Below are 8,445 nucleotides of genomic sequence, written 5' to 3'. Positions count from 1 at the left end.
TTTTTTTTTTTTTTTTTAATAGAGACGAGATTTCGCCATGTTGGCCAGGCTGGTCTCGAACTCCTGACCTCAAGCGATCCTCCCACCTTAGCCTCCCAAAGTGCTGGGATTACAGGTGTGAGCCACCATGCTCAGCCTCCCCAGGAAACTGAATTTGTACTTTCAGAAGACCAGTTTTCTTTTTAGTTAACCCTGCTGTTTGGAGGCTACATGGGAGATGAAAGTGCCATGATCTGTTGTGTTCCCTGGCCCAGTCCTGCACATCATGTCCAGCAAAATGGGTCTTTTGGTTACTGTAAATGTGTCAAAGATATCCACACATAGTACTGAGAGCCTCTAAACCTTTAATAGTACTGGCTTGATTAGCTCACTTACAAGGACAAACTTACAGCAGTTCAGTAGCAGTATCTACACAGGCCAATACATACTTTTTGTCTTGACTTACAAAAAGAAGCCCTATATAATTCATTTGCAGATCTGTTATAGGGTGGACAGCCCTATGAGTGTGTCCTGCATGATATGGTATATAGTGTGGATGAAATCAAGAATGTGGTATACATCTGTATTAGTCCGTTTCTACACTGCTATAAAGAACTACCTAAGACTGTGTAATGTATAAAGGAAAGAAGCTTAATTGACTCACAGCTCCATGTGGCTGGGGAGGCCTCAGCAAACTTACAATCATGGCGGAAGGCAAAAGGGAAGCAAGGACCTTCTTCACACGGCGGCAGGAGAGAAAGAGAGCAAGGAGGGAACTGCCAAACACCTTTAAACCATCAGATCTCGTGAGAACTCACTCATTATCATGAGAACAGCATAGGGGAACCGCCCCCATGATCCAGTCACCTCCCCTGACATGTGTGAATTACAATTCAACATGAGATTTGGGTGCAGACACAGAGCCAAACCATATCAACATTTTTAACAGTTATTGGGAGGTCAGTATATTTTAAGGGCAATCCTGCCTTCTTGGCTATCTCCAAGCCTACTCTTGCACTTCTATGACTACTTTTGTTATGTACCCAGGTCTCTATTCATTGGCCTGGGACAGAGCACAATGCTTCTAATTGTTCTTAGGGTGTCAGCTTCTATATTTCCTGGAACTGAGTCTTACTGTGTACCACTACATGAAATACCAACTATTTCATCAGCTGCAGAGTGTTGCAGCTTCTCTATATGTCTTGCCACGTGTTCATGCCTTATATGGGTTTGTGCATAAACATCCATTTTTCTTGTTGCCACTGGGCTAGCCACATAATTGGGCCTTTGAATGTAGCCCAGCCATCAGCACAAAGAGCCAGGGGCCAGGGCTTATGTGTGATTATTAACCAAGCAGCTTGCGACTCAGCCCACTGTCTACTGTAATGGGTACTTATATCAAGCCAGATTGTATCAGTTTGTGGTCATATAGCAACAGCGGTCCAAGTACAGGGGTTTCCCTTGCTGGAGCCATCTGTGTGCCAAGCATGATCACGGATGCATAACACTCCTTTGCTTATTGTGTCAGGCACTGGAGTAGGAAGGGGCAAAGGGATGTCCTTTGGTTGCTCACATATAACAAGGCCTAACACAGCATGCAATTCTGGGCTTAAGGGATTGGTTACTAGGACACTTCATTGTTGCAAATAGGCATGCCATTTATTCAAGATAGGTGTTTGATATTTAAACGGAGGTGGGTGATTTAACTAATCCTTCTATCCATCCCTTGATTGGTAGACCGGTTCTCACAGTCATGGGAAGGGTCTTTGCTAATGATTCCACCTGCTGTAAAGCATATACTGCTAGCACTTGTTCAATGGGAGAGTACTGATAGGGACAGGAGGCACAGAAATTCTAGGCAGAAGAAGTGGAGTCCCTGACGAGGGCCCCACCTTCAAGCCTGGAACCGCAGCCCAAAGTGAGAACTTCACATCCCCATTTTCCTGCTCTAATGTTGCCTTTTCCAAAACCACCCCTGGCCCACCGTGCTCTCCATCCTGTACATACAAAAACCCCAGGCTCCACTGGCAGAGAGCAGAGAAGGGGAGAAGAAAAGAAGCAGCTGAACATTGGAGAGATGCAGTTTGACTTCAGAGGGATGGCTTGACGGCAGGACTTTGGAGAACAGTCTGGCTGAAGACGGCCAGACTTCAGGGGAAGAATACTCTCCTGCTCCTTCCTCTTTCCGGCTCCCTTTCCTGCTGAGAGCCACTTCCATCGGCAATAAAATCCCCTGCATTTGTTATCCTTCAATTCATTCGTGCAATCTGATTTTTCCTGGATGCTGGACAAGAGCTCGGAATACAAAAAGGCTGTCACACTGACCCTCTGCCCTCACGGAAAGGCAGAGGGTCCACTGAGCTCTTAAAACACTTACTTAAGCCATCCTCAGACAGTAAAGCTAAAAGAGCTCACTGTAACGCATGCCCTCTGGGGTTTTGGGGCCCGAGGGAGTTTTATCCTCCTTAGATGCTGCCTTGGGGCACGCACAGAGTTTTGCTCCTGCCAGCGCCCAAAGGCACTTTCCCTGGCTCTTACACCGGCTGGCCTGCATGCTTCCCATCCCACAAGGGGTTGAGAGCTGTGGGCTTAGTAAGGGAGGCACCCCTGTCATGAGGCCTGTGAAGGGGTCAGGGAAAATTTCCTCTTTCAGTATCTGGCTTTGCTCCTTTCCATAATTGTGATCAAAATCTTAAAGGGATTGATTTACCATACCGTGGTTGCCATAAGGCCCAACTCCTGCCCACAGGAGTAGCAGTAACATCCAAAGTCATCTCTACTCCCTCTAAAGGGGTGCCTGAGGCTTGTGCCTGCTATAGTAGCACTTTAGCCTGTTTAAAGCTCCCTGCTGCGACGTGTCTCAGTTTCAATGTGTCCTTTCTCTAATAAGTCCACATAGTGGCCTCAAACATTGGGCTAAGGGTGGGACAAATGCTCTCTAATATCCTAAAAGACCCACAAATATTTGGATTTCTCTTCTGTTTTCAGAGTTGGATGTTACTGAATTTTGTCCATTAATGTACCCAATATAAAAGGAATCTTACCCCACCATGTAACCCCTAAAACTTCACTGCAGGCCCTGGGCCCTAGATCTTCTGAAGGGTTGATTTCCCACCCTTGTTCCAGAAGATGATTGCACAATGCCCTCAGACTTTCATAATACACACGAACATCTCAGAGGTTAACATCATATTATAAATATAAGAAGACTAAAAAAGAGAAGTCAGGAGTGAGAGCAAAGACAAGTGTGTAGCTATCATTGGGTGACAAATTGTAGGAGTGTGAAATAGCCCTAGGGCAGCACTTGAAAGGTCCACTGGAAACCTTGCCAGGTAAAAGCAAATTGGTTTTGTGATTATTTGGACAGTAGAATGCAGAAAAAGGTATTAGCCAAACCTAACACAGCATGATGTGTACCCAGGACAGACACGATGTGGTTGACTACCTGAGTAATTTAAGAAACTGCAGCTTGTATGGCCAGGGTTACCTTGTTCAATTTCTGGTAACCTGCAGTCATCAGCCAGGCCTGGTCAGGTTTGCATGCAGGCCAGATGGAACCGATAATCTTGCTTTGAGTTGGCCGGATAATATGTACCTTTTAAGTTCCTCAATAGCTGCACTTATTACAGCATGCCCCTCAGGCAATTTGTATTGTTTAGTATTGACAACCTACCTGGGGCTAGAGGATTGTACGGGTTTCCATTTTGACCTCTCCTGAGAATACCTGTACTATACCCACCTTTAATCTGAATTCTTCCACTGAAGTTTACAGTCTTTCCTAACAGAATATCCATGCCTAAAATATTTTATGGAATAGAGGAAATAAGCACCATATAGGGGGCAGAGGACACTTTCCCCAAACCGAGATGTATTAAAGTCCTTTTTACTGGGATCATTTGTCCCCCATAACCATCAATGGCAGACCATTGATCAAAGTGTCTTTCTGAATGTGTCCATGGGTTAAAGTACATTCCGTCCCTAGTAAGGCAATAGTCTTATTTCTCAGGACCAGTAAGTGATGGGCTCAATATGGGGCCTCTGATCGCCCTCTATTGCTCAAACATGGGATTAACCTCGGCCCTAGTAATTTCGGAGCCCGGGTGGGACCCACCCTGATAGGCTGGGGCATTACAAGAAGGGGTCTGGTCTTCCTCTTCTGCAGGAGGGGCAGAAAGGAAGCAACGAAATTGCTGTTCAGGCGGTAGTTCCCTCTATGTGGCTGCTAATACAGTGTTAGGTTGTTTGTCTATTTTTTATTGGGGTGTTTCTGCTCCCAATAAATCATGCCACATTTACTTACATGTGCCTCTTATCTATCCCTTTTCCTTTTTTTTCCTCCTTCTTTCTGTGGGATTCTCCTTTTCCCTTTTGCTAACCCTCGTCGGGTTCCCAAGCTTACCCTGTCCCTGGTTAGCTTGGTTTTTTCCAAATTTGCAATGGCTTGTCCTACATCATATACATCTTGTTCCACTCCAGGCCTCAACAAAGACAGAAAAGGGCCCTGCCATTCTCTTCATGCGTGCTGTAGCAATTTATTTTTCACCCTGGCAGTAAAAACTGCTATATCAGTTCCTGTGAAAACCCAGGTATAGATGGCTTGCCTCATTCCTAATTCCCAGAGAAGCCCCAGGGCCTCTTTGATTGACCACCAGCAGGTTGTCCCTCCTGGTAAATCTTTTTCATTAGGCCAAGCCTCTCTCATAGCTAGAATAATCCATTCCATAAGGCTATTCTTCCTGGTTTATGAAGGCATTGCTGCAGGACCAGGTGGGTGATGATGTTAATCATTTTTCTCTGCTTGATTCCTAGCTAAAGAAAAACCCTGTGTCCCACAATTGGACCATCTAAGAGGTCAGTGGTTCCTTAGGTGGTTGTTTAAATGGTCTTTGCAATCTTTAAGAGTTCTGTAGCAGTGAGATAGTGATAGTAAGAGTGATATACACTGATAGTGAGATTCTCCTGGATTGGTCAACTCCCATTTTGCTGGAGTTGTTCAGCTTTCACTTTCCTGTGCACAAGGGGCAAGCTTGCCAATGATCTTCGTTCCCCTCTTCAGCTATGACTTCTATGTCATCGAAATATTCCTCTCCACAACATTCCCAGGGATTCCAAATTTTCACATCCCAATCGGGCTTAGTTATGACAGCTTTAATTTCTGGTCATTTCCATTTCATTCCCCCTAGGCGGACCAATCTATCTACATGCTAAGGTTTTAATTTTTGTTCTCTTGGTCGTCAATTTTCTTCATTATGTTGGATGCAAGGAGAAAAGTCAAAAGCCACGTGTCTTTTTCTCGTTGCAATTCCTTCCCTAGCCATTTAATTTTCGCCTCTGCTGCTAGCTGGGCCTCCAATGCCAAATGAACAGCCCAGAGAAGTGGCCAGCCCACTGGATAGGTTATCCACCATCCTTCCCTATCGCAGTGCACTATATGGCTTTCAGTTAATAACTCCTTCTGAGTTTTCGGGATGTCCCATTACTCATGCAGAGGTCCACAAGCATCTAACAGAGGTGTCACACCACCCCACATAGATGTTGCTGGCCACCCTGGAGTTTCACGCACAGATGCTTCATTCCCCTTACCCATTTCTTTTTTTTTTTTTCATATCAGATGAATAATGTGCTGATGTCATAACAAGGTTCGAGAAAGGCACATCTCACATAAGCACATGAACACCCAATCATCATGCTTAGGAACTACTAAAGGATCAATTTCTTAGTTCTTCAGCTCCTGCCTGGCTCAGCAAATGTTCCACAGTAGCTGGTATATGCAAACCCACCCCTAAAGGCCAAAGGAACTGAAAGGCAGAAGAATAAGGCTGACAAACCCAGTTCTCAGAAAGGAATATTTAATAGGCACTTAAGAATGCAAGCCATCTCAGGGAGCTCTAAGAGGGTGGAACCCCGCACCCTCCCATCAGAAAGTATTTTTTCTATAGCATGCTTTTAGAGTAAAGACATGTCCAGCCAGTCTGGTCTTAGACTTGCTTGCCAAAACTCTGGAAAACTGGGGAGGCCAGGCACAGTGGCTCACACCTGTAATCCCAACACTTTGGGAGGCCAAGGCAGGCAAATCACTTGAGGTCAAGAGTTTGAGACCAGCCTGGCCAACATGGTGAAACCCTGTCTCTACTAAAAATGCAAAAATTCACCAGGTGTGGGTGGCAGGCACCTGTAATCCCAGCTACTCTGGAGGCTGAGGCAGGAGAATTGCTTGAACCCGTGAGGCAGAGGTTGCAGTGAGCCAAGATTGCACCACTGCACTCCAGCCTGGGTGACAGAGTGAGACTCTGGAAGAGAAAGAAAGAGAGAAAGAAAGAAAAAGAAAGAAAGAAAGAAAGAAAGAAAGAAAGAGAAAGAGAGAAAGAAAGAGGGAGAGAAAGAGAAAGAAAGAGAGAGAAAGGAAAGAAAAGAAAAAAGAAAAGAGAAAAAAGAAAAGAAAAGGAAAGAAAGAAAACTGGGCAGGTTAAATAAGCTTATTATTAAGGTTGTCTATATACTGCAGGAACTGTTTAAAAACCTTGCTGCAGAACACGTCGGTATGCAGGAGTCAAACATTGATCATGATGGTGGATTTGCTTCAAGATGGCACCGTTTTTGCCATAAACTGGTTGTTTTCTTGCAGGTATATGGAACACACTTTATCTTTTTAAACCCTAAATTAAATTAATGAAACTCCTCAATTTCTGGGTGATCCCACAATCATGCGCTCAGGTGAATTCCCTCACCCTCTTCAATACATTATACCCAGGAAATCTAAGAAGCACGGTCAGGCCTTTGGATACATTTACTGCAGAAGGGAACCGGAGCATGGAATCATGGGAATCCACCTCCCAGGGCCCAACACTTTCATCCTGAGCTTGCACATGAAACAATAATGAACGAGATTTTTACCTAAAGGGGATGGGTAGGAACATGGTGGAAAGGAGGGGATGGGAAGTAGGGATGAGCAGGGAGGAACACTTTTATTCTTTTGGTGTAGTTTTGCCTCTTTTAGAAGCATAGCAATGTTTCACATATTCCAAAAATAGATATAGAAAAGTGAGGAAGTGGGTGAAAAAATAAATACATTAAAATAAACTAGGCTTGGGGGGGACCCAAAATGGAACATAAATAGAAACAAAGGAACCTAAGCATATTACAAATGAATAATATAACCACGCTAACGGGCATGAGGAAAAAAATAGCTAATCTGAGTAACTTTGGGAAACAGTTATTTTGACTGGATACTATAAGACAAAAAGCAAAAATGACTGTATGCAAATATTGTACTTTTTTATTTTTATTTTTTAAATAGAGCTGGAGTCTCCCTATGTTGCCCAGGCTAATCTCGAACTCCTGTGCTCAAGTGGTCCTCCCACCTCAGCCTCCCAAAGTGCTCAGATTACAGGCATGAGCCACCATGCCCAGCCAAATTTTGTAATTTAGTTAGTGATTTTTTTTTAAACACAGGGGTATGGTTAGGAATTCTGAGACTACTTTATGTGTATATGAGGATTGAGCAAATGAGTAAAATAGAGACAATGAGAGCCATGTTTCTCACTGTCTGAGAAAGGCATTACAAATCTGGAAAGGAGGTAGGGCTAGAATAATCCTAAGACCTTGGACTGGAATCAGAGATGTCAGTATGAACCCAAGGTACATTCTGCAAAACAACCTGCCTATGTCCTTCAAAAAAGGCCAATGTCATAAAAGATGAAGAAAGGACAGATTAAGGGAGACTGAAGAGATGAGACAGGTAAATGCAAAGCAGAATCTGGACTGGATCCAGGAACAGAAAAAAAGTTGCCTTTTGCTGTAAAGAGCATTATTGGGACTATTGGCACATTTTGAAAAGGTTTTGTTTTTGTTTTGTTTTTGTTTTTTGAGACAGAGTTTCACTCTTGTCACCCAGGCTGGAGAGCAATGGCATGATCTCAGCTCACTGCAATCTCTCTGCTTCCCAGGTTCAAGCGATTCTCCTGTCTCAGCCTCCCAAGCAGCTGGGATCACAGGCACCCACCACCACACCCAGCTAATTTTTGCATTTTTAGTAGAGATGGGATTTCACCATGTTGGCCAGGCTGGTCTCCAACTTCTGACCTCAAGTGATCCACCCGCCTCGGCCTCCCAAGGTGTTGGGATTACAGGCACAAGCCACTGCACCTGGCCTGAAGAGGTTTAAAGATTAGATAATTGTGCTGTGTCAATGTTAATTTCTTGACTGATTATTATATTGTGGTTATATAAGGCAATGTCCTGTTTTCTCTGTTTTTCTTTAGCAAAAACACACTAGTATTTAGGGACATTTATTGTTTCTGTTTGTTTGTTTGTTTTTTGAGACAGAGTCTCATTCTGTTGCCCAGACTGGAGTACAGAGGTGTGATCTCGGCTTACTGCATCCTCCACCTCCCAGGTTCAAGCAATCCCCCCACCTCAGCCTCCTGAGTAGCTGGGACCACAGGTGTGTGCCACCACACCTGGCTA

At 44.3% G+C, this 8,445-nt stretch overlaps 1 non-coding gene across 1 annotated transcript; it reads right to left on the bottom strand.

Annotated features, from left to right (window-relative positions):
- Positions 1-5,584: 5,584 nt before the first annotated feature.
- On the bottom strand, positions 5,585-5,688 carry LOC116812376 (small nucleolar RNA U13). Its single transcript, XR_004370677.1, has one exon. It is a non-coding gene; the product is annotated as a small nucleolar RNA U13 (small nucleolar RNA).
- Positions 5,689-8,445: the final 2,757 nt, after the last annotated feature.

The sequence above is a fragment of the Hylobates moloch genome, unplaced genomic scaffold (genome assembly GCF_009828535.3).
Source record: "Hylobates moloch isolate HMO894 unplaced genomic scaffold, HMol_V3 SCAFFOLD_7, whole genome shotgun sequence".
Lineage (NCBI taxonomy): Eukaryota > Metazoa > Chordata > Mammalia > Primates > Hylobatidae > Hylobates > Hylobates moloch.
The sequence above is the reverse complement of the archived record's forward strand: the minus strand, read 5'-3'. Positions and strand labels throughout refer to the sequence as shown.